We start from the raw sequence: 27,465 nt of genomic DNA on the forward strand, positions 1-27,465 counted from the left end.
TATTCTTGCCTGGAGAATCCCATGGACAGAGGGGCTGGTGGGCTACAGTCCAAAGGGTCACAAAGAATCAGACACGACTGAAGCGACTTAGCATGTATCACTATATTAATATAGTATAGCATCATAATTCTTAACATTCATAGTTTATTTTTTGTCTATTACTATAGTTTAATTTTTGTAGGTTAAAGAAAGGAGATAAAAACAATTGGTAATAGAGTGGAAATCTGGATTCCTTGACTTTGGTCTTTATAACCAATGTAAGTTCTAAATCTGCCTTAAAAAATTAGAAAAATAATAAGTTAGATAACAGTATCTTATTCATATTCAAGTATGAATACAGACAGCATATTAAAAAGCAGAGACATTACTTTGCCAACAAAGGTCTGTATGGTCAAAGCTATGGTTTTTCCAGTAGTCATGTATGGATGTGAGAGTTGGACCATAAAGAAGGCTGAGTGCTGAAGAATTCTTGCTTTTGAACTGTGGTGTTGGAGAAGACTCTTGAGAGTTCCTTGGACTGCAAGGAGATCCAACCAGTCCATCCTAAAGGAAGTCAGTCCTGGGTGTTCATTGGAAGGACTGATGCTGAAGCTGAAACTCCAATACTTTGGCCACCTGATGTGAAGGGCCAACTCTTTGGAAAAGACCCTAATGCTGGGAAAGATTGAAGGCAGGAGGAGAAGGGGACGACAGAGGATGAGATGATTGGAGGACATCACCAACTCGATGGACATGAGTTTGAACAAGCTCCAGGAGTTGTTGATGGACAGGGAAGCCTGGTGTGCTGCAGTCCATGGGGTCGCAGAGTCAGACATGACTGAGTGACTGAACTGACTGATGAATAGGGAAAGAGGAGTAGCATATGCAAATAACTACAATACATGCTATAGAGTAACAAGAAAGGTCACCAGAAACATTTTCAAAACATTCTGTGAGTGTTTGGGCGTTTTGAAAATTGTGTAGAATGAAGAGAGACTTAAGGGAGAGAGGTCATTTCCATGAATTATTTAGAGATAATTAGATTTCAAAAAGAAAAAAAACAATAGGAAAGAGGGAACAGAACAAGTTAAAGTGTGATGAGGAGAAATCAGAGTACTTCTGGGACAGAGGGAAAAGCACAGTCGCATTTGACTGACATGCGGATGGAGACCACAACTGAGAACTTTATTCTTCAGGTAACGGAGAAAACCGCAGGTGAAGAGTGGCCTGAGAAAAAGTCATCAGGCAGTTTTTACACGTTGAACTAGAGGAATAAGAAGATGGATGTTAAGAGGTCAGTTAGGAGGCAGTTGTACAAGGTACTTAAGTTTCAATGTGAATCTAGAAAAATAAGTGTCAAAGAATAAAAATAACTTACTTTTTAATATTTTTAGTAGACAGCCTTACTTTTTTAAGGCTTAAATTTTTTTTTTTAATTTGTAGTTTGGGGCATCTGAATGGGTGTGGGTGCTGAGGAGAAAGCATTAACCAAACATTCTTTCTACTAGAGCCAAATGGGTTGGATTTAATTAATATGGTCTCTGTTTTCTTTCTTTATTCTTCCAAAACCATGCTGTTAGTGACTGCATTGTTCTGGTTGGTGTGAAAATTCTCTGAAGTGAAGATGAAGACTAAACTTACGCCCTATTTCTTTGTTTCCCTTAGGAAAAAAGTGTTCAGAAAAGGTGTTGAGACTTGCTGTCTTTGACTCCAGTCCTCCTGTTTGCTCTTGAATTCACTGAAGTGTGGTCTTTGTCCCTATTGTTTTGTTAAAGTTGTCTGTGCCAGGTTCACCAATGCTTTCCTCCATGGGGGCAAAGCCAACGGTCAGCTCTCAGTCCAGCTCTTTTTTCATAGATATTTACCCAGTTCCTCTCTTTCACTCCTTCTTCTCACTTGTCACCTGACTTCCTTTACTCCTCTGCTGATTTTCCTTCTGCTGTTACTACATAGTTTTCTACTGCTACAAAATTTATTTTACTGGTTCCTCTTCTTCCTACTTTTTAAAGGTTCAAGTGTCTGAGGGCTCATTCTTTCCCCTTCTCTTCTGTATCAGCACCACTCTCTTGGTGATCTCATGTAATCACCTGGATTAAAATACTGTCTTGGTGTTAAAGATGTCCAAATTTGTATTTTTATTTTAGACTTTTCTCTTGTCCTCTTGCTCATATATCTATCCATCTGCTTACTCATTACATCCATAAATCTAGAACTGATATTTCAAATCAGAAGTCCAAAGCTGAACTAATCTTTTCCCCAAATCTGTTTTTCACATAGGCTTTCCCATCTAAGTTGGTGGTGTTTTTCCCTTGTATTAATCCTTGGCTTCCTTCTCTTTACACCACCACATTCAATAAATATATCACAGATTTCATTGGCTCTGCTATCACAATAAGTCCAAAATCCTTCCTACCATGCTGGTTCGCATCCCCACATCACCACCTTCTCTCACTAGTATCACTGCCTTGCCTGCTGTATTTGCCCTCTCTTGTCACACCCAACCAATCTAAAATCATTATGATAGGAATAATTATTTGAAAATATAAGTCATAATAGGTAGCTTCATTGTTTAAAATACTGTATTGGTTCCACACTTCACTTGCTGTGAAATTAAAGTCCATTTAATCATCTACAAGGTCCTTCTAGTCTTCCCACTGTCAAAACCATATTATTCCCTAAGATAATGTTTTATCACTTCCTACTACTTTTATCCTTGCTCATTTTTCCTCTAGGTTATCTGGCCATTTAGCTGTTTGGCAACCCACCAAAAACAGTCATATCTTAGGAGTTTTGTACTTGTTCTCTTTGCTTGGAATTTTCTTTTCACTGGTATTAACAAGGGTTATTCTCTCACTTTCTCAAGTCTAATGAAATGTGCTACTCAAGGATACCTGCCCTGTTGCCCTTATTTACAGCTTCAAGCTGTTTCCTCCATTGAAGCTCTCTCTGGGTATCTTTATCTCTCTGACCTTTTGCTTTTGTTTCATAGGTTATATGACCTTGTGACATAATATTTATTTTAGTCACATAAATAAATGCATTCAAATGTCTCTCCACAGTAGAATGCATCTTTCATGAGGGCAGGGGTCTCTGTCTTCTGTTGTTCCTATAGAAATATCTGGCACAAAGTAGATACTCAATACATAATAAGTGAATCCATAACACAGTAGCGAGACAGATATGTAAATAGAGCAAACAGAATTATGACCAAGCACTGCTGTGACGATGAAGAAGCAGATCTCCTCCATTCATGGGTAAAATATGTCCTTCAGAAATGGGCTTATCTGAGTGAGTTACGAAAGCATTGATTTTGAAACTTTGATTGTTAAATTTTAATAAGGGTTGTAAATCTCTGTCCTTTGTATCTGTCTTAAAATGGAGTTTCTGATGAAGAATAGAGGCCATGTTGAGGGGTTTTCTTATCATATGAGGGTTTACAACTTGAGGTTCAAACAATCTCAATTAAATTAAACCTTAATTAAATATCTCGTACATATAGTGTTTTCTCATGCCCACCTGCCAAAATTCTACTAATTCATCAAGGCTCAGATTAAATGCAATATCCTCTAAGAAACTCTACTTGCTTCTCACTAATCAGAAATAAGCCCTCCCTTTTACAGATGTTGGCTGGCATCCAATTCTCCTTTCTAAATTATGAACTCATTTGGAGTATAGACCTTCAGACCTGCCTTTATGTTCCTTACAGTTCACTGACAAAGTCCCTGTACACAGTTGTAGGTAAGAGGTTACACTAAATTATTTTTTAGAATCCTTCCAAACCTAATATTAGATTGGAAAAACTCAATCTGGTTTCATTGATACATGTAGTTTTGGTGTACTGCCATAGGGTATACAGAATTGAACCTATGAATTTGGTTTTATGGGCCTCTTCAACCAAGTAAAAAAAAAAGAGAAAAATCATTCAATGCCTCTTACTTCCAGGAAGTGTGCTGGGCTTTTAACATGTATAATCCCATATAATAGACAAAATAGCACCATTGAACAGGTATAATTGTCCTTTTTTGTTCTGCAAATGAGAAAATAGAGTCTCATAAATGTTAAATGACATCTTGAAGGTCACACATCCTGTAAGTGACAGAGCTAGAGTTCTAACCCAGTTGTGTATTATTCCACTAAATCGAAGTGCACAAGGCAAGGGAAATGAGCAAACGAGAAGCGATGGCACATTCAAAATGTTGAGGAAACAGTGGCTGCAATAAAATGAATATGACGGATGTCACATCGGGTCACAGTTTGTGGAACTAATTCCACAGTGCCATAAACAATTGATTTTGGAAAGAGTTCACACTAAAGCTTACAAGACAAGGAGCTATTTTTGACTCTGTCTTAAGTAAAACATTGGTGCCATCAGTGGCATTAAAGGAGGTTGCAGTGCTAAGACGGGATGATAGTTCTATAATTAAGTTTGACATCTTCACTGGAGATCATATCAGGTATTGCTGGCTTGATGAACTTTAAGGAAGAAAAAAAAATAGAGTAAGCTAGAAACTGCCTGAAGGGAAAGTTATAAAATTAAAATCCATAGAATCCAAAGGAAATCAGATCAAGAATAAATTATGAGAGTCCCTAAAGTTTTGTCTGCCACAGCACAACCAAAAAATAGGAGCTAAGAGGGTGATAATGGAGCCAGACTGGCTGGATGTAGGCAGAGAAATTGTTTCAGTCCAAAGAATTCTGTTTTGAACAAGACTAATCTATGTAATTCCAACTATGAGAGATCTAAGAGACAGAAAAATAAGAAAAGAGAAATCTTAAATAAATTTAAAAATATATATATTGTCTTGTAGTGACTTCCCTGGTGGTTCAATGGTAAAGAATCTGCCTTCCAATGCAGGGGATGTGGGTTCCATCCCTGGTCAGGGTATAAGATCCCACATGCCATGGGTCAGTTAAGCCCTCCCACCACTACTAGAGAAGCCTGTGTGCTGCAAAGAAGACCTAGCATCACCAATAAAATAATAAATTAATTAATAAAATAATAAATATATAAATATTCTTGTAGATATCTAAAATAAAGCCCTGATAGGTTCATATGTGCATGCTCAGTCATATCTGACTCTGTGACCCCAGGGACTATAGCCTGGAAGTTTCCTCTGTCCGTGGGATTTTCCAGGCAAGAACGCTGGAGTGGGCTGCCATTTCCTTCTCCGGGGGATATTCCCGACTCAGGGATGGAACCCATGTCTCTTATGTCTCCTGCATTGGCAGGCAGGTTCTTTACTACTAGCACCACATGGGAAGTGAGGGAAGCCCCGTACTGTATCCAATATTTTATGAAGGCAGGAGGAGAAGGAGACGACAGAGGATGAGATGGCTGGATGGCATCACCTACTCAATGGACATGGGTTTGGGTAAACTCCAGGAGTTTGGTGATGGACAGGGAGGCCTGGAGTACTGCGGTTCATGGGGTAGCAAAGAGTTGGACACGACTGAGCGACTGAACTGAACTTATCCTACAGATATCCCAGAGTATGGGACGTGAGGTGGAACTTTGTAGACTCTGTAACAGAATGCTAGTACTTTACTAAAACATTTCTTCTTCCTGAGCGCGTGTTTTCCAGCATTCCTACAGTTATTTGTGTCCATGTCATTGAATACTAGCCAGTGGAACATGAAGAGGATTGATTAGTGTTACGTCATGCTAAGCCCATAAGACTTTCTTAAGGATGAGCGTTCATGCTGTTTCCCATTCCCTTTCATTCAAATAAGTAGAACATCTTTGAGAAGCATGACTGGCAATCACGAAGGCAAAACATGAAAAGATACTTCATTTCTGAGCTGCCCATCAATTTGGAAAGTGAACTTTTGAGGTTATTTAGTTAGAAGTAAATCTCTATAATGTTTATTTGAGGTTATTTGATTTAGAAGTAAATCTCTATAATGCTCAACCCACCATATATTTTGGGTTTGTGTGTGGCAGTGGTGGGTATTTCCTTAAATAATATAAAGATTCCACCTCATTAACAGACAAATAAAAAAGCAAAGACCCAGAAAAGTTAGCAGGAGGGTTAATAATAGGGATAGAACTTCTTAAAAACTTCTTTGTGTGAGGCCAAGGGGCTGTAGCTATGGGAAGGATCAGGACCGACTTAAAATCAGGCACTACTACACTTAAAATAGGTAACTAGCAAGGACCAACTATATAGCACAGGAAATTATATTCAATATCTTATAATAACTTATAATGGAAAAGAATCTGGAAAAGAGTACATGTATGTGTATGTGTGTATACATGTACATACACTGAATATAACTGAATCACTTTGCTGTATATCTGAAGCTAACACATTAACTGTGCTTTAATTAAAAAAAAAAAGCAAACAGTAGTCTTTTTTTCTATGAATTTATCTGATCTTTCAGTAGACCCCTTTTCTTTGATATTTGGGTGTGGACAACAGAGGGGACATGGAACAACAGACTGGTTCAAAACTGGAAAAGGAGTACGTCAAGGCTGTATATTGTCACCCTGCTTATTTTAATTATATGCAGAGTACATCATGAGAAAGGGTGGGCTGGATGAAGTGCAAGCTGGAATCAAGATTGCTGGGAGAAATATCAATAAACTCCAGATATGCAGATGGCACCACCTTTATGGCAGAAAGTGAAGAGAAATTAAAGAGCCTTTTGATGAAAGTGAAAGAGGAGAGTGAAAATACTGTCTTAAAACCTAACATTCAAAAAACTAACATCATGGCATTCAGTCCCATCACTTCATGGCAAATAGATGGAGAAACAATGGAAACAGTGAGAGACTTTATTTTCTTGGACTCCAAAATCACTGCAGATGGTTACTGCAGCCATGAAATAAAAAGATTCTTGATCCTTGGAAGAAAGGCTATGACAAACCTAGACAGCGTATTAAAAAGCAGATATGTTATTTTGCCAACAAAGGTCCATATAATCAAAGCTATGGTTTCTCCAGTACTCATGTGTGGATGTGAGAGTTGGACAGTAAAGAAGGTTGAACACCAAAGAATTGATGCTTTTGATCTATGGTGTTGGAGAAGACTCTGGAGAGTCCCTGGACTGAAAGGAGATCAAACCAGTCCATCCTAAAGGAAATCAGTCCTGAATATTTATTTTAAGGACTGATGCTGAAGCTCCAATACTTTGGCCACTCGATGCAAAGAACTGACTCGTTAGAAAAGACTCTGAAGCTGGTAAGACTAAAGGCAGGAGGAGAAGGGGATGACAGAGGATGAGATGGTTGGATTGTATTACTGACTCAATGGATATGAGTTTGAGCAAGCCCTGGGAGTTGGTGAAGGACAGGGAAGCCTGGCGTGCTACAGTTCATGGGGTCGCAGTCAGTCAGACACAACTGAGTGAAAACAACAAGCAGAGGGGAGCTGCCTTCCTCTACAGACCTTTCAAGAGGGGGAGACGTGTTTTGATACCATTTGCTACTCCCTCCCAGAAAGAAAAGGTAACCAAATCATGGCTCTCTTAGCTCCAATAGGAAGCCTAGCCTTAAGTTCATTTAAGTATTTATTGTTTGTGTGTATATATGTGTATATGTATATATATATACATACAAAAGTGTTCATTTACAATGTTATGCCAATTTCTACTGTGCAAGAGAGTGACTCAGTTACACACACACACACACACACACATATATATACTTTCCTTTATAATGTCCTCTTCTGTTATGGTTTATCCCAGGAGATTGAATCTAATTCCCTGTGCTGCAAGCCGAGTTGATTTATAGTGTTGTAAATTTCATGTTAATTTCTGCTGTACAACGGAGTGTTCAGTTATACAAACACACACACACACACACATATATATACTATATTTTTCATTATCTTTTCCTTTATGTCTTATCACAGGATATTGAACTTAGTCCCCTGTGCTGTACAGGAGAACTTTGTTGTTTGTTCATCCTATATATAATAGTTTGCATCTGCTAGTCCCAAACTAGGGTCAAGTTTAAAAAGCAAACATATTATCCCCAAATTAAAAAAAAAAAATCTTAAGTTCAAGACTCAGCAGGTTTTAACATTGTTTCCTTCCCTAAGTGTGGTCTGTTTTCTTGGAGAAAATTTACCTATAATGAAGCCCAGGAAGAACCTAGATAAGGGGCAGTCTCTGCTATTGCTACCTGCTTCAGATGAGAAAGGCAGTGCTGGGGTATGTGATTTGACAGTGTTCCAGGTCCAGTTAGGGGGCTCACCAGAATATCACAAAGAGAAATGCAGAACCAGGACTTCTATCATCTCTAGTGTCTATCTACTCATTAATAAGTAGGAGTCAGGGGAGTAGAGAGCTTACTGCTATTATTTATCCTGGGAGGTAAAGATCAAGAGATGATCCAGTCCAGTGAGTGTGAAAGCAATTAGTTCTAATAAAACCAGGGAAATGTTTAACAGGGCTGATGGAGTCAGCAATGAGATTCATTTCAACCGGTTGTGCTAGCTGGTTGAAACGATTGTCTTAATGACTCTACCTGAAAGTGGATGCTGAAAGCTTTTCATGAGAGGGATAGACAAGTCATGGTAGGAAGTACAATAAAGACTTCAGAGATGCATATGCCCTGGCAGTTGGCAAAGTGAATGTTATAAAAAGAGAGAACTGTATTTAACTTCCACAGAATTCACTCTCATAGATTATGTTTTCAGGTTAATAGCACTGAAGAAGAGAAATAGAAATAATTTTATAAAAAGACATGTGACGCTTTCAGGATGCTAAGGACATCTGAGGTTTTAAGATTTTTGTTACAAATGACAAATAAATGAAGAAATGGGAGAGTTGTTAAACTAAAATATATCCACAGGGAAGGGCCTGGAAGCTATTTCAAAGAAGAAAAGGAGGAAGACCATGGCTGCATTTTTCAATAAGAAAGGAAAATATAAGGGTAGCAAGTAAAGGTTTGCCTTGTTTTTTTGCACTTTGCTTCATTGCATTTTGCAAATAATAGTAATTTTTTTCTTTTTCTTTTTTTTTTTTTTTTTTACAAATTGAAGGTGAGTGGCAACTTTATAGAGCAAGTCTGTTGGCATCATTTTTCCAACAGCATTTGCTTACTTCATGTCTCTCCATTCTGGTAATTCTCCCAATATTTCAAAATTTTTCATTATCATTACCTTTGTTATTGGAAAAGGGTAAGATTGAGGGCAGGAGGAAAAGAAGGTGACAGAGGATGAGATGGTTATATGACATCATCAACTCAATGGACATTAGTTTGAGCAAACTTTGGGAGATAGTGAAGGACAGGGAAGCCTGGCGTGCTGCAGTCCATGGGGTCACAAAGAGTAGGACATGACTTAGCAACTGAAAAATGAGAATGGCAGTCATTGATTTTTGATGTCACCATTGTAATTGTTTCTGTATGCCATGACACAGGCCTACATAAGACCGCAAACTCAATAAATGTTGCCTGTGCTCTGACTGCTCAACTGATTGGCCATTCAGCCAGCTCTCTCCCTCCCTTCAGGCCTCTCGATACCCTGAGATACAACAATATTGAAATTAGGCCAATTAATAACCCTACAATGGCCTCAAAGTGTTCAAGTGAAGGGGAGAGTCAGACATCTCTCACTTTAAGTCAAAAGCTTATGAAGGATTGAGCTCAGCTAGGAAGGCATGTCGAAACCTGAGACAGGTGGAAAGCAATGCCGCTTGAACCAGCTAGCCAATGGGTAAATGCAAAGGAAAAGCTTTCCAAGGAAATTAAAAGTGCTAATGCAGTGAACACAAATGATAAGAAAATAAGACAGCATTCTTGCTGATATGGAGAAAGTTTTAGTGGTCTAGATAGAGGATCATAGAGGCCGCTACATTCCCTTAAGACAAAGCCTAGTGTAGAGAAGGCCCTATGGTGTGCTGTGCTTAGCTGCTCAGTCATGTCCGACTCTTTGCAACCCCACTGGCGGTAGCCCTCCAGGCTCCTCTGTCCTTGGGGACTTTCCGGTCCAGGCAAGAATACTGAAGTGGGTTGCCATGCCTTCCTCAAGGGGATCTTCCCATCCCAAGGATCGAACCCAAGTCTCCTGCATTGCAGGTGGATTCTTTAACATCTGAGCCACCATGAAGCCCAAAATTACTGGAGTGGGTACCCTATCCTTTCTCCAGGGGATCCTCCCAACCCAGGAATCAAACCAGGGTGTCCTACATTGCAGGCGGATTCTTTACCAGCTGAGCTACCAGAGAAGCCCAGAGAAGGCCCTATATCTCTTCAATCTAAGAGAAGTGAGGAAGCTGCAGAACAAAAGTTTCAAGCTAGCAGGTGTTGGCTTATGAAGCTTAAGTAAAGAAGCCATCTCCATAACATAAAAATGCAAAGTGGAGCAGCAAGTGCTGATGCAGAAGCTGCAAGTTATCCAGAAGACCTAGCTAAGATAATGAGGAGAGGCAGCTACACTAAAGAACAGATTTTAAATGTAGATAAAAGAGCCTTATACTGGAATAAGGTGCCAGTTAGGACTTGTCATAGCTAGAGAGGAGATGTCGATGCCTGGCTTCAAAGCTTCAAAGGACAGGCTGACACTCTTGTTAGGGGTTAACAGAGTTGGTAACTTGAAATTGAAAGCAGTACTCATTTACCATTTTGAAAATTCTAAGATTCTTATGAACTATGCTAAGCCTACTCTGTTTGTGCTTTATAAATGGAGCATTAAAGTCTGGATGAGAGCATATCTGTTTACAACATGGTTTATTGAGTATTTTAAGCTTACTGTTGAGAGTTATGCTTAAAAGAAAAGCATTCTTTTCAAAATATTGGTGTTCATTGGAAATGTACTTGGTCACTCAAGAGCCCTAATGAAGATGTACAATGAAATTACTGTTATTTTCATACCTACTAGCACAACATCCATTCTGTAGCAGAGGGATCAAGAAGTAATCTTGACATTCACGTTTATTATTTAAGACATACATTTTGTAAGGCTATAGTTGCCATAGATAGTGATTCCTCTGATGAATCTGGGTAAAGTTAACTGAAAAACTTCCGGAAAGGATTCACCATTCTAGATGCTATTAAGAACATTCATGATTCATAGGAGGTGAAAATACCAGCATTAACAGGAGTTTGGAAGAAGTTGATTTCAACCTTCATGGATGACTTTGAGGGGTTCAAGACTCCAGTGATGGAAGTCACCACAGATGTGGTGGAAATACCAAGAGAACAAGAATTAAAAGCAAAGCGTGTGTTACATGGCAGCCTGGATGGGAGGGTAATTTGGGGGAGAATGGATACATGTATGTGTATGGCTGAGTCCCTGCACTGGTCACCTGAAACTATCACAACATTGTTAATCAGCTATTCCCCAATGCAAAATAAGAAGTTTTGTTTGTTTGTTTTTTTCTTAAAAAATAAAAAAGAAGCAGTCTGAAGATGTGACTGAATTTGCTGCAACCTCACAATAAAACTTTTGGAAATGAGGAGTTGCTTCTTAAGGATGAGCAAAGAAAGAGCTTCTTTGAGATGGAGTCTGCTCCCAGTCAAGATGCTGTAAGATTGTTGAAATGATGGCAAAGTATTTGGAATATTACATGAACTTGGTTGATAAAGCAGTGACAGGGTTCCAGATAATTGACTTCAATTTTGAAAGAAGGTCTACTGTGGGTAAAAAGCTCTCCAACAGCGGAGCATGCTACAGAGAAGTTGTTTGTGAAAGGAAAAGTCAATCAATGCAGAAAACTTAATTGTGATCTTATTTTAAGAAATTGCCACAACCACCTCCAACTTCAACAACCAGCACCCTAATCATTCAGCAGCCATCAATAAGAACTTCCACCAGCAAAATGATTATGCCTTGCTGAAGGCTGAGATGATGGCTAGCATTTTTTAGTAATAAAGTATTTTTAAATTATGTACTTTTTAAAAAGATATATATTAATGCTATTGCACCCTTAATAGACTACAGTATGGTATAAAAATACCTTTCATATGCACTTGGAAACCAAAAAATTTATGTGGCTCATTTTATTGAAAGATTTACTCTAATAGGTGGTCTGGAACCAAATCCCCAGTATCTCTGAGGAAGGCCTGTGGTCACATTCAAATGTTGCAAGACTTCATTTGAGAAAAAGAGAAAGATTTGTCTGGAAGATGCTTAAGCTTGTATTATATGTTGAGCAATATGCTATAGGCTTTAATTGAATTATTCCTTTCCAGCCTCAGAATATCTGTGTTAGGATAAATGTTATTTTTCCTTGTTTTGTAGATGAAAATGAAAGATTCAGAGATGTAAGTAAATAGTGTGTGAGACCATGGATCAGTTTTTCCTTTTATATGCTAGAAGGTCTATAAGATCCTTTATAGACATTAATAAATTTTCATCTTTCTTTAGAAAAATATAGTTTCTAAGCTATAACTATTAAGTCACAATAAAATCAGTGTGCTGTATTCTCAGAAAGATATATTTTCTAGTTGCAATAGAATATATAATGTTTGAAAGTTTCCTAAAGATATTTCTACTTAAAAACTATACCAACCTTACTTTTAAATGTCTTCAACAGTTTACTATTTCTTAAAATTTCATAGCCTTAAATTTTTTTACACATCATCATACGTACATATAAACTTTTTTACCAGAGAGTTTTTGGTTTCTATCAAATATGCATATCTTGAATGACATCAAAGATATCTGTACATACTCAGAAAATACCAGAAACATAAGCGCACTAACGCTTACATTCTCTCTCTCTCTCTCTTTGCCTCTCTCCCTGCTCAGTTCTCTCTCCTCAGCTTCTTGCATGGAAATAAGCACTTAGAAAATGGTCATTAAATTCAAATAAAATATTACTGCTTTATTAAAGTGCATACAGCCTTGAGCATCTCCTAAAGAAATACACCTATGACCCTTATTATAACAAGTGCTATCAGTTTTGCAAATGTATGAATTATCTTACAAATGCTTAAACATTTTGACTCCAGAACTCCATCCCTGGAAATCTATCCTAGAGAAATAATACCAACACAAACAAACCATTAAGGAACCAGTTCTACAAACAATAAAATGTTAATTTATTTGTAATACACTCTTTTGAAATATTCAGTTCAGTTCAGTTCAGTCGCTCAGTCATGTCTGACTCTTTGCGACCCCGTGAATCGCAGCACACCAGGCCTCTCTGTCCATCACCAACTCCCGGAGTCTACCCAAATCCATGTCCATTGAGTCGGTGATGCCATCCAGCCATCTCATCCTCTGTCGTCCCCTTCTCCTCCTGCCCACAATCCCTCCCAGCATTAGGGTCTTTTCCAATTAGGTACCCATTAAAATATTTATAATGGTTTTACAATGAAATGGAAAATATGTGTGTACATAAGATGTATGCAAAGCCAATCAATTAGGTAAATTAATATATATAGCATGACATAATTTACTTAAAACACATCCAGAAGACTTAGATGGAAATTGTCAACATAGGACCAACAGCCAAGATTTTAAGCCATGCAACAGTGAAGGATCTTTTTCTCTTCATTATTGTGGATGTTTTCAGATATTTGCCTATGGTCTTTACATTGTATAAATTCCCAGTTAAATTTTGAATTGGTTAAGGAATTCTGAAATATTTAAGGCATGAAAAGTGTAAAATGTAATGAGAACAAAGGATCTACCACAAAACTCAAGCCTCTTTTCATCTGTCCTTGACGATTTCCTTCCATTCTCTAGAAGGAGGCAATCGAGTCAGGGTTACCTGTCTTGAGTGTGCCAGTCCTGATGTATTCTAGGGAAATGCATAATTTATTCATCTACTCTTCTATTGAAATAAAGCCAGATTACCTCTGATCCACTGGTGTTACCAACACAACTACAATGAATATCTTCAAATTCAGTATTTTAGAAGCATATGTCTAATGATTATTTTGTATTATTAGTTCCTGGCTTTGTTCTTTAATCAGTGGTTTAAATTCTCTCTCTCTTTTTTTTTTTTTTGTGAATCATCTTTATCTTCTTTTTTGAAAACTGCATTTATTAATTTTGATTTTGGTTGTGCTGAGTCTCCATTGCTGCTTGGGACTTTCTGTGGTTGTGACGCACAGGCTTCTTACTGCAGTCCTTGTTGCGGAGCACGGGCTCCAGAGCACAGGCTCAGTGGTTGTGCATGGTCTTAGCTGCTCCACGGCATCTGGGATCTTCCTGGATCAGGGATTGAACCTATGTCTCCTGCACTGGCAGGCAGATTTTTTTTTTTACCACTGAGCTACCAGGTAAGCCCTATCTTCTGATTGTTTTAAAAGTGAAGTTAGACTCTCACACTGTCTTCTTTATAGACCACTGTCTTTTTGCAGGCTTCCTTGGTTGCTCAGTGGTTAAAAAATCTGCCTGCCAATGTAGGTGACCCAGGTTTGATCTCTGGGTCAGGAAGATCCCCTGGAGAAGGAAATGGCAACCCACTCCAGTATCCTTGCTTGGGAAACCCCCTGGACAGAGGTCTTTTTGCAACCTCCAGCCACCTCAAAAGTGACTCATGAGAGACTCAACTCCTAGGCAGGTTGATAAGAAGTCCAGGGGTCCCCAAGGAGAGAGGGGCCTGGAATTCTCAAGGAGGAAGAAAGGACAAACTTTTTTTCCCTCTACATTCCTTAGGATTATATAACAATAATGTATCCTGCTTGAGGATAGTCTCTGGAAAAAAACCTTCTGGCTAATCCTGTTATCTTAAAATGTAAATTATGGGAGTGGGTCTAGTAAGGTCTTTACAACCGCCAGACATTCTTTTGATTCACTTTAGTAAGTAATTAAAAAGTATATAACTCCATTGCTAACACTAGCGAGGGGGCACTCTTTCTGCCCCCTTCAATGTCTATGTCAGAAGCTTTCTCTATCTCTTTTATACTTTAATAAAACTCTATTACACAAAAGCTCTGAGCAATCAAGCCTCATCTCTGGCCCCGGATTGAATTCTTCTCCTCCAGAGGCCAAGAGTACAGGCATCTTTCATGGTTCAGCAACAACCTTTCACTCACTTTGAGTCAGAGAAGCAGAAACATCCTATGACATCCCTTATATGCAGAATCTAAAAAGACATGACACAAATGAACTTATTTCCAAAAACGAAACAGACTCATAGACTTAGAGCACAAACAGCGTTGCTGGGGGAAGGGGTAGTTAGGGAGTTTTGGATCAATATGTACACACTGCTATATTTAAACTAGATTGCCAACAAGGACTTACTGTATAGGACAGGGAACTCTGCTCAAAGTTATGTGGCAGCCTGGATGGTAGAGGAGTTTGAGGGAGAATGGACACATGTATATGTATGGCTGAGTCCTTTCACTGTTCACCTGAAACTATCACAACATTGTTAATCAGCTATAAGTGGAATCCGCTCATTCGTGTCCGACTCTTTGCAACCCCATGGACTGTATCCTGCCAGGCTCCTCTGTCCATGGACTTCTCCAGGCAAGAATACTGGAATGGCTTACCATTCCCTTTTCCAGGGAATCTTCCCAACCCAGGGATTGAACCCAGGTCTCCTGCATTGCAGGTGGATTCTTTATAGTCTGAACTACCAGGGAAACCCATTAATCTGCTATACTCCAATACAAATAAAAAGTTTAATTAAAAATAAAATGACTTATTTTGTATTTCTCTAAGTGGCACAACTAGATCCGTGGAACTGAAGAAACAGGGAAGCATATTTCAGGTCACTGCCAAGTACCGCCTAAAACAGCAATAATGACAGTGGCGGCAAACTCTATTTCCATACCTATTTACCGTTTTTATGATCTCTGTCTTGAGCTTCATTATGAGACTGTGAGTTCTTCAGCATTGGAAATATTCCAAGATGCCTGGAATGACCCATCAGATACTCTGAGGGAAAAACTGTAATGTTTGAATGGCATGACCTAGAATATCTTTAAGAAGGGCTTCCCTGATGGCTCAGAAGGTAAAGAAGCCACCTACTAATGCAGGAGATGCCAGTTCAATCCCTGGGTTGGGAAGATTCCCCTGGAGAAGGAAATGACAACTTGCTCCAGTATTCTTGCCTGGGAAATCTCATGGACAGAGGAGCCTGGCGGGCTACAATTTATGCAGTTGCAAAGTGTCAGACACGAGTGAGATACTAAGCATTAAGTCTCGTATCCATTTTTGCCTATGCTAGAAATTTTGGATTAAGAATTTAGTTAACATTCTAATGAACTTACAGACCAGGGTTGGAAAAGTCACTTAGCTGTTAGTTTTCTATGCTGTGAAAAAAGTGAATAGAATAGACCCATCAGAAGAGTACTATACAGATTAATTGGCTGATGGCTGCATAGTGATAAAGATTATACAGTTCCAGGTCTACCTAATAATAAAGGCTGTAGAAAGGGTCAGTTGGACTTTTCCCACTTAACCAACACTTTGTAATGGTAAAATGGGGGGCAAAGGTTGAAATGGCCAAAAAGAATTTTAAAAAATTAGAAAGAGGGAACTGCATGCAAATGCACTTGCTAAAAAACACAGATGACAACACCTTAATTAACCTGTAGAGACCTCTGCCACCCAATGGTCTCAAAGCAGATGGATTAGACGGGATATTTAAAAGGCATCATGGTTTGCAATGAGAAAAGGATCTGCACTGAACTAGCATATCCTGGTTTGGGCTTTTTAAATGACCTTCTAATTTTGTACTTTAAAAGATAAGCTTTATTTTTTAGAAGAGTTTTAGAATTACAGAAAAATTACAAAGAGAGTCCCCAGAATTCTCACATGACCCACAGCCAGTTTCTCCTATTAACCTTTTTCATTAGTATGTTACATTTGTAATAATTGATGAACATATTTATATATTATTATCATTGTCATTTGTTTCTATGCATTTTTTAATTTGTTCTTTGATTTCTTCAGTGATCTTTGGGTATTTAGTAGCATATGTTTAACGTCTGTGTGTTTATGTTTTATTATAGCTTTTTCCTCCTGTAATTGATTTCCAATCTTATAGTGTTGTGGTTAGAAAAGACGCTTCATGCAATTTCAATTTTCTGAAACTTACTGAGGCTTGATTTGTGACCCAAGATGTGATCCATCCTGGAGAATGTTCCATGTGCACTTGAGGAGAAAGTGTATTCTCCTGCTTTCAGATGAAATAACCTATAAATATCAATTGAGTCTATCTGGCTGGTCTAATGTGTCACTTAAAGTGTGTGGTTTCTTATTAATTTTCTGACTGGATGACCTGTCCATTGTTGTAAGTGGGGTGTTAAAAGTCCTCCACTATTACTATATTACTGTCAAGTTCTTTTGTGTCTGTTAGTGTTCACCTTATGTATTGAGGTGCTGATATGTTGGGTACATAAATATTTATATTTATCCTTTCTTCTTCTTGAATTGATCCTTTGATCATTATGTGGTGTCCATCCTTGTCTCTTGTAACAGTCTGTCTTTTAAAGTATATTTTGTCTGTTGTGAGTATTGCTACTTCAGCTTTCTTTTGATTTCCGTTTGCAAAGAATATCTTTTTTCCACCCCATTACTTTCAGTCTGTATTGTCAATTACCATCCATACTTTATTCAGATTTTCTTAGTTCATACTTAACTTCCTTCTTCTGTTCCAGAATCCTATCCAGGGTACTACAATGCATTTAGTAATCTTACCTCTTTAGGTTCCTCTTGGCTATGACAGTTTTTCTTATTTACCATAACTGCTATAAATTGAATTATGTCCCTCTCAAAATTTGTATGTTAAGGCCATAGCACCCAGTGTGTAGGTATTTGGAGATGGGGCCTTTGGGAGGTATTAGCTTTAGATGGGGTCAAGAATGTGGGGCTCTCATGGTAGAATCAGTGTTCTCAAAAGAAGCGATGCCAGAGAATTTGTACTCTGTCTTTCTCACACCCCCCACCCTGCTCTCATGAGGATACAGTGATAAGGCATCTGCCTGCAAGCCAAAAAGAGAATTTCTCCAGAACTCTACCATGTTGGTACCCTAATCTCAGAATTATAGCCTGTAGAACAGTGAGAAAACAATTATCTGTTGATTAAGCCACTTGTGTTTTTGTTATGGCAATCAAAGCTAGGACAGTGACCGTGGCAGTTTTGAGGAAGTCCCATCAGGGATTTTGTAGGATGCCTCTAAGTTTGGATTTCTTTGATGCTCTTCTCATGATTAGATAGGGTTGTATGCTTGGGAGAGCAAGGCCACAGAGGTCAAGTGTGATTTTAATCATAACTTATCAAAGGGACATGCTATCAACATGGATTCTTGTTGTTGATGTTGATTTTGATCAACCAGCTGAGGTTAAGCTTGCCATGTCTCTCCCCTGGTATGTTCCAGGAGTTCCCTTTCCAAGGAAGTTGCTGTGTGCAGCCCACACTTGAAGCTGGAGGAGCTGTGATGATGGAGCATCTACATAAATTATTTAATATTCTTCTGCACGGAAGGCTTGTTTTTTTCTTCCATTAATCCATTTATTCAGTCTTTGTTTGTATCACTATTGACCAATGAATGTTTATTTTTCTCTTTGAGTTATGATCCAATATGACTTTGTTTATTTTGTTGATAAATATTTTCCAGCTTTAAACAGTGAGAGTCCTTGTAGTTGGCTCTTGTGTCCCTTTGAAATAGTCACCCCTCTGTATCCAACCAACTGCTGATGAAAAATATATGAAAAAAAAAACCTCCAGAAATTTCCCAAAACTAAAACTTGATTTAAAGTATACCAAAGGATTTATATAGGCAGATGTAAATGTTATGCTGTTTTATATAAAGAATTTGAGCATCTGTGGATTTTGGTCCTTGCACGGGTTCCTGGAACAAATCTGTGGATACAAAGGTATGGCTGTACTCTCATCAGAGTTTTTGTTTTTGGAGTGTTTTTTCACTTTAGCACTTTTTCACTTTCTACCATCACAAGATGCTCCAGGCTCATCTTGTATATACCCTGCCTTAGCCAAAGAATCATCCTCTTTTCCAAGAGTATTGTTTGTTTTGTCTTTTGTTAGTTGGTGGACTATATTAGAGACCAAAATGTGGGCATTAAGTTTATTATATATACACTTACACTTTTGTGTCAACTTTTTTTCTCTTTCCTACAAGTATTCATGGGAATTTTCTGTTGCTAATAAGAACAAAAAGCCACTTAGTTCTTATGTTAGGCAAGATGGTGTATGTGATGTATTTTAGTGAGCTATAAAGTGCCACAGATACAGTAGTGTAAAAGGGAAAGTCACTCAGTCATGTCTGACTCTTTGTGACCCCATGGACTGTAGCCACCAAGCTCCTCTGTCCATGAGATTTCCCAAGCAAGAATACTGGAGTGGGTTTCCATGCTCTCCTCCAGGGGATCTTCCTGGACCAGGGATTGAACTCCATCTCTTACATCTCCTGCATTGTCAGGCAGATTCTTTACCACTAGGGCCACCTGAGAGTGGAGAAAACTAACAGCGTTTCCTTTAAGATCAGAAATGAGACAAAAATGCCTACTCTTGCCACTTTATTTCAACACAGTATTGGATATTCTAGACAAATCAATTAAGCAAGAGAAAGGAAGAAAAATAATCTAAATTGCAAAGGAAGGGGTAAATCTGTCACTGTTTGCATAGGTCATGATACTATATATAGAAAATTCTAAAGACATCCCCCCAAAACTATTAAAACTAAAACATAAAATAGGTGAGGGGGATTAAGAGGTACAATCTTCCACTTATAAATGAGTCATGTGGATGAAATTCAAACCATGGAGAATAAAGTCAGTAATATTGTAATAACTTTGTATGATGACAGATGGTACCTAGACTTGGCATGGTGATCATTTTACAAGATATAGAAATATAGAATCACTGTATAGTGTACCTGGAACTAACATGATGTTATAGGTCAATTATACTTCAATAAAAAGAGAACAAAAGAAAACCAGAATTGTCCATGATCACCTGGTGAGTCAGACTAATAGATTTCAACAGGAAATTTTGAAGACTGAAGGACTGTGTATTCTAAATGATGCTTCTCTTCAATAGTGATATTTAACTGAGCTTTTTGTTGTGGTTTGTTTGTTTGTTTTTCCTTTTGGATGCCTATAGATGTAGACTGAGGAGGTTATAATAGATTATTCTGAAGATTTTAGCTGTAATACAGGACCAAAGTAAAATCTATGAATCATTTCTCCACTACTGATGCCCCAATAATAAGTCACACTATTTCTTTATTTGGCAGTCATACCAAGCCAGTGTCTCATGCTAATTTAAAAGGCGTAATAGTGAGACACAACTATGTACACAATCATGTTCCTCACAAAGAGGAACCCATCATCCCTCCAACCGATTTGTGCATTTTTGAAAATGAAAGCAGAATTTCCAGGAGGTATACAATAATGCTTCCATGATGATTATGGGCCTCGGTTTCATCCCCAACATGGCCATTTCATTTCCACAGCAAACCACTGGCTTTCCTTGTGCAATAATGTTAAGGTCTGTGCCCAGATCACAAGAACATTGTCCAGCTTATTAAATACATGTAATATGTTTTGGAGCTGTCCTTAGAATGAATGAGAAGGATGCAAAACAAGATTAACCTCTGTTGTGTGGCTTTTCTGAGTCTGATCAAATGCATAACACGTCTTTTTCAAAATGTGCAAGAGAGAATCTATAATATATGCAAATATTAATAAACTTCTGCTAGCTTTTATGGCAACCCACTCCAGTCCTCTTGCCTGGAGAATCCCATGGACAGAGGGGCCTGGTAGGCTACAGTCCATGGGGTTGCGGAGGGTCGGACCCTACTGAGCGACTTCACTTTCACTTTTCACTTTCATGCATTGGAGAAGGAAATGGCAACCCACTCCAGTATTCTTGCCTGGAGAATCCCGGGGACGGGGGAGCCTGATGGGCTGCCGTCTGTGGGGTCGCACAGAGTCGGACACGACTGAAGCGACTTAGCAGCAGCAGCTTTTATAGGATGTCACATATTTCTGTTGTTCTATCAAATGTATTTAAGAACCCCATTTGGTGGTGCATAATATACATAGGAGAAGAAAAGGTATTTTTCTCCGCTGAAGGAAACTCATTTTATCACACTGAATGATTTACACTATGATTGTGGGGGGAGGTGGGAAATGCAGTCAGCATGAAATCGATTCAATCTGCTTGCTTAAAGCAGATTCCACATCAACCTACTAACTCTAATAATGGTAATAATAATTGCAATTATAATTGAGGGTGTTAAAACACTATAAAAGCTATATAACTTTTTTGACAGCTAAACAAAAACCTTACAGTTCCTAATAACCCAGGACAAAATGTGGCCCTCCTGTTGAAACACTATACCCATTCTTTCATTCATCCATCCATCCCTATCTGCATTTGATATTCATCAAACACCTACTGTATGCCAGTACCTATACCAGTATTTGGAGATACATTCCTAAATGGAATCAGGTGAAGACCCCTCTCCTTACTGAGCAAGAATCTGTAGTTATTAGTTGACTATATGATTGTTATTATGTTACATAAAGTGTCCTGTTGTGATTTAGTTTCCAAATTATTCTATTTTACAACCCTTTGGGCTGTAACCTGCCAGGCTCCACTGTCCATGGGATTTCCCTGGCAAGAATACTGGAGTGGATCACCATTTCCTTCTCCAGGGGATCTTTCTGACCCAGGGATCGAGCCCCAGTCTCCTGCATCGCAGGCAGATTCTTTTAACAACTGTGCCACCAAGGAAGCATCTTAGGCAGTGCTGATTGAATCGGGGAAAAGTAATGCAAGGGATGGGTGATAATGGTGGGAAGAGAGCTGCATTTTTTAAGTAGTGTTGTTGGGGAAGGACATGCTGAAAAAGTGAAATTAGAGCACAAGGCTGAGGTGCAAAGATATCCCATGCAGATTCCGAGAGTGAGAGCATTTCTAGTACAAGACAAGAAAGCCCGCTGAACCTTAGGCAGGAGAGCATGCTTAGCACTATTTGATCATGCGATCATAGTGGACTCAGTGAAGAAGAGAATAATAACGGATAATAGGGCCAGAACTTTTACAAACTTTTAGGCCATTTTAAAGATATTTTGTATTTGGAAATATGATGAGATCAGTGAATTAGGAGAAAATGAGGAGATTCTAGCCTCCTAAAAGCAGAATGCAATGAGTTTCAAGAAGAATTCTAATAGTGTCTCTGCTATCACATTATAACACAAATGTTAATTGTCCATTACTGTGATGTTCAGAAGACTACAACCTCTAGGTGAAGAGCTACCATTATTCTGCACTGTCTCTGATGCAACTAGTCTAGTGGCTGATACACAGAAACACTTAATACATATCTATGTTTTAAACAAATACATTTTCAAATTTAACGATTACAGAATCATTATTTATGTTAGCCTTCTCTTTTACAGGTGAAGGAGAGGAGACCAAGAGAAGATCAGAGAGGTACTCTTAGATCTTCTGAGCATACACCTGGTGGTTCCTCTGCTCTTGGTAATAGGACTTGAAATTTTCAGAGTAAATGTCTGAGATCTGGGACTTTTCTTCTCTTGAATACTAGAAAAATCTGCGCCTTACCTGCTGCTCATTGCTGGCTGTGAAGGCACCTCTTGGTGCCAATTTTTCCTCCCCAGTCTCAGATGTCACCAACTACCCCGCTGAATTCTCTTCTTGCCAGGCATAACCTAGCTTAGGCATCAAATTTCCAGGCTAAACAAACAAAAAATTATCACTTGGAAGGAACATCTGATTATCTCAGCAGCAAATGCAATGAAAACAGAACACAGGAAAGGACAGCTGTCTACTTCATTGCTTTCATTCCAAGCTCTGATTGTTATGGAATGAGGTGGCCTTTCCACCTGGCAATGAACCATAGGGCCAGGTGGCACCAGGTGGCAAGGACTGTGGGGAAGAAATTGGCACATCTGTGACCCACCCATTAAGGCTCTGATGAGTCTCTTCAAATCGCTAGTGTGCCCTAATATAGCAAAAATAACAATACAATAGAGAAGGATCCTAGGGATCGGGTTTGGGATCTTAAGCAAGCTGTTTTACCTTTCTGAGATACTGTTGCATTAATGGTAAAATGTTGTCTTTGTTTAGTCACTAAGGCTCCTTTGACTCTTTGTGACCCCATAGACTGTAGCCCACTAGGCTCCCCTGTCCATGGGATTTTCCAGGCAAGAATACTAGAGTGGGTTGCCATTTCTTTTTCCAGGGGATCTTCCCAACCCAGGGATCAGACCCGTGTCTCCTACATTGACAGGTGGATTCTTTACCACTGGCTACCTGGGAAGCCTGGTGAAATGTTAATAACACCTAATTCACAATGTTGTCGTGCAACATAATGAAAGGCTATGTGTAAAGAACTCGCTACAGTGGAGACCATGAAATGTTGGTTGACTGATGCAAAAAGTCGCTTACAATGTCCAGTTTACTAGAGTTCTTCACTGGAGTTTGTAGAAAATGTATATTCATTTAATAGAAACATTATGTTGCACTGTAGTGTTAAAAGATAAACTGAGGCATTTTAAAAGTTCTAAAAGTTTTTTAGAACAAAGATAAATTCAAATTGGGCAGTCTCCAATCTAGTAGAGAGAAAGGAGCTTGGAGAAGGGGTACAAAGTGAATAACGTTTAACAGGAGAAAGGAAGCAAGAACAAGGAAATTATTCTAGGCAAAAACGTTAGTACAAAGTTCCTTTCCTTTAGGGGTTGGCAGGCGTCTTTAAGGCAGGTGATCCCTCTAGAGACGATCAGGTGATTCCCAATTGACTGGTTTAAGATGCCGTTTCTGAGAGAGCTGAAGCTGTAAGTATGTTTCAGTTTGGTGATGGGGGCTTATCACCAGTGACTCATTTGGGTGCCCGTTGTTTTGTTTTTAATAGTACTGACAGGGAGATCTTTCTTTTCCCCTGGTCAGAATTTTGATATTATTTGGTCCCCAAATCTTCTGACATTATCCAGTGTTTATCTATAATCTCAGTGAGAAAATTAACCTCACTGAGAGTTTAATAGTATTTATGTATAATTTGTGTACAATATATGCTATAATTAATGTGGATATGGATCTTTTGTCTTCATACTACAGGTAAGCTGGAGGGCATCCTTAATATTTTACTTGTGAGTGGGTTTTAACTTGATGCGTGAGACTAGTCTCATAGTCAAGTATGGTTCGGTAATGTTCTTTTGAAAGTTGAGTGGCAGAAAGTGGGGAAAGTGGTAACAGGTGAAATACTTAAATTTTGCCTTGATTTGTGAAGAAAAGCAATGGGCATTTGACTCATAAAAAGTCTTAAAAACAATTTTTCCTGTGTCTCTGAGGATAAATAAAGAAGCCAAGAGAAAGGAAGCAGGATGCTTACAAAAGAATAAACCCCTCTGGGGAGTGCGCCTAGAGGGTTAGTAAAGGCAGCACCAAGGCTAATCCAAAGGGACCTTTGTGCAAATCAGAAAATAGTTACCTCTTTTTTTGCACACTGCTGCCTGTCATAAAGTTATGATGAATATGCAAGTTTGTTACAACTAGGATGTGAATGATGGCTACTGGACATGTATGTAGTTCAGTGTACACAATCTTGTATTGTAGTCCTTAGAACTAGAAGCTTTTCATTTGGAAATTTGGGTATTTATTTGGTTTCTAAATGCCTAGAAAGAAGAAGGAGTTGTCTGTGAGTAATGCCGTCCTCTTCCCTTTAGTATCTAGTAATTTTAGGTGTGATTTTTTGATAATTCTGTTCATCATTAGTTTTACCAGAATGCAGTAAGATACAGGAAGATTATATTATGAAAACATATACTGTGTACCAGACACTATGATAATCAATGTATTATGTATTTTCTCATTTAATTCTTACAAACATTTCAAGAAGTAGTGAAATTATCCATCTCGTTTCACAGATGTAGAAACAGAGAGGATAAAACCAGCAGCATGGTGGTGACTGGTATTGTACTTGAACTTGTCTGATTCTAGGGGTCATGCTAGTGAGAATAATACAACAGAGAGTTTAAAACAGTCTAGTCCACCTCTGTCAGTGCATACGGGGATCCTGGGCAAGTCGTCTTTCCTCCCATGCATAAAAAAGGTGGAAGCATCTTAAGTCCTTGCTCTTTAAACTGTGTTCTATAGAGAAAAGTAGAGTCAGAAGCTCCTGGGGATTTGTTAGATTTGCAGAGTTTCAGAACTGAATCAGAATTAGCAGTTTTAACAGTATCCATAGGTAATTTGTTTGCACATTAAATTTTGAGAAATCTTAATGTAGGTCCTTGAGTCTTTTTCAAGGACCTAAATCTAATATTCTTTGAGCCTCAGGCTACATTTGCCTGTAGTTCTTCATTACAAATAAGGCAGTGTGTTATCACAGAAAATGGCAAACCCAGGTTCATATGTGAGCTACTAATATCACCTAAGTCACCTTGGGTGGTCCCTTATTTTCTCCAGGAAACCTGAAAGTGGCTGGAGTCAGGAGCTGAGTCCTGTGATCTACTGATAGGAAGAAACAGCCCGCCTTTCTGACTCCTGGGTCAGAATGTAAGTTTAGAGTCATAAATGTTAACATTTTAGGAAGATGCAAACCCTTTTGAGTCATATGCCTCATTTCAAGTCGTAGAACCCATCCTGCCCTCTCTTCTAACCCCGAACTCAATCGTTGTATGGCACCAACAAATTTGCTTTAATGTCCCTGCTCCCTGGCTATGGCTCGGGGATGCTCTGATTAGCTGTATCCAAAGGGGTGACAAATGGATGCATGAGCTATTTCTATTTTTATGATGGTGCTGCTCTGTGATTACATTTCGGAAGGAGGGTGAGCCTGCGGTGAATTGTGAGTAACCTCACTCCAACCCTTTGGCAAATAAAATAAAATTTTAAAATCATCAGTGATTTGAGGCCATCTATTCTGGGTTTGGGCCACCCCTGCTTTTCAAATCCTATTTTAAACTTTCCTCTGTTGCTAGCAAGCTGCGACAAATATATCATTTCCATGTCATTACTCATCCTCCTATGAGGCCACCTGTCTTCTGGACCATATCTGCAAACCAAAAGTAAACTGAGAAAACACGTCCACTCATAAGGATGCTTTTCCCAGACTCCACTGTATGTGATGTAGATGGAAATACTAAAACTAGTGCAGAAATGGAAATAAGAGACAAGAAGGAGGAGAATGTAGGAGGAAGACGGAGATGAAGATATAGAGACAGAAAAAGATGGGAGTTAAGGAAGGAAGGAAATAGAATAAGAGGGAATGAAGAACTAAAAGTGGGGATAGTTATTTTATGGAGAAAATGTGTGGAGGAAATGATGGAGAGAAAGGGAAAAAATCATAAGTAAAGGGACTTAAAATACAGTGAGATTGAAGTGCATGATAGAAAAAAGAGTAAATGTCAGCCATTAAAAAGAATGAAATAATGCCATTTGTGGCAACATGGATGGACCTACAGGTGTCATACTGAGTGAAGTAAGTCAGACAGAAAAGGGGAAATAGCATATGATATCCTTCTTTGTGGAATCTAAAAGGAAATGATACAAATGAACTTACTTACAAAACAGAAAGAGACTCACAGACTTAGAGAATGAACATATGGTTGCGGGGTGGAAGGATTGGGGGAAGGCATAGCTAGGAAGTTTGGGATATACATGTACACACTGCTATATTTTAAATGGATAACCAAGAAGGACCTACTGGATAGCACAGGGAACTCTGCTCAAGGTTCTGTGGCAGCCTGGATGGGCGGGGAGTTTGGGAAGAATGGATACATGTGTATGTGTGGCTGAGTCCCTCTGCTGTTCACCTGAAACCATCACAGCATTGTTTGTTAATCAACTATACCCCAATCCAAAATTTTAAAAAAGAAAAAAACAGTAAGTCTGATAAGAGAAAAAGATACCAAAGAAGAAAAGAACATAAAGGGAGAGATGAAAAGGCTCAAAGGGTAGGATAGTTATATAATTTATCACCCAAACTTTGAGAGTAAAAGAGGAGGAAACTAATAATGGTACTGGGACAATCAATGAAAATAGGCTGACCTGGGAAAATTAGGATATGTGGTCATATCCTAGCAAATTGTCTTTCAAAATTCTGATCAACTTAATCTCTGCTTCCCATGTATCACTTGTTCTGAGTTGAAGCTCTGTGTGGATCTGCCAGGTCAGGTATACTGTAGAGCCCATACTGGAGAAAAAGGGAAAAGGTAAGCTGAGGCGAGGAGTGGTTTTCCAGGAACTAAAGCCCATGTCTAAGAAAGCTATTTAACAGAAAACCATTCCGTGGTCTCTAATGTGACAGGTAATTTCCACATGCTCTTTCATGATGTCTTAAAACAACACTGTGAGTTAAGCATCATTATCAAAATATCCCCCATGGTGGGGAAAAAATTATGAATGCCTGAAAAGGCATTCTTGGAATAAGCTAAGGTAGGTCTAATTCTGCAATGAATTTTTATTCTGCCACCAAATTATTCTGCTATAATATTGGGTTAGCCAAAAAGTTGTTTGGGGTTTTCCATAAGATCCTACAGAAAAATCTGAACAAGTTTTTGGCCAATGCAGCACATACACTTCTTCATTTCTATGATCACTCTCATCATTTTCCTGTACAGCATTATTTCTGCACTCCCA

At 38.6% G+C, this 27,465-nt stretch overlaps 1 long non-coding RNA gene across 1 annotated transcript in view; it reads left to right on the top strand.

Annotated features, from left to right (window-relative positions):
- Nucleotides 1-26,747, top strand: part of LOC145540850 (uncharacterized) — a 182,882-nt gene extending 156,135 nt beyond the window's left edge. The window contains exon 2 of the long non-coding RNA XR_014078591.1: nucleotides 22,263-26,747. This is a non-coding gene — a long non-coding RNA (uncharacterized LOC145540850). The remainder of the gene's footprint in view (nucleotides 1-22,262) is intronic.
- The last annotated feature ends 718 nt before the right edge of the window (nucleotides 26,748-27,465 follow it).

Source organism: Giraffa tippelskirchi, chromosome 1 (genome assembly GCF_054371585.1).
Source record: "Giraffa tippelskirchi isolate mGirTip1 chromosome 1, T2T-mGirTip1v1.2.pri, whole genome shotgun sequence".
NCBI lineage: Eukaryota > Metazoa > Chordata > Mammalia > Artiodactyla > Giraffidae > Giraffa > Giraffa tippelskirchi.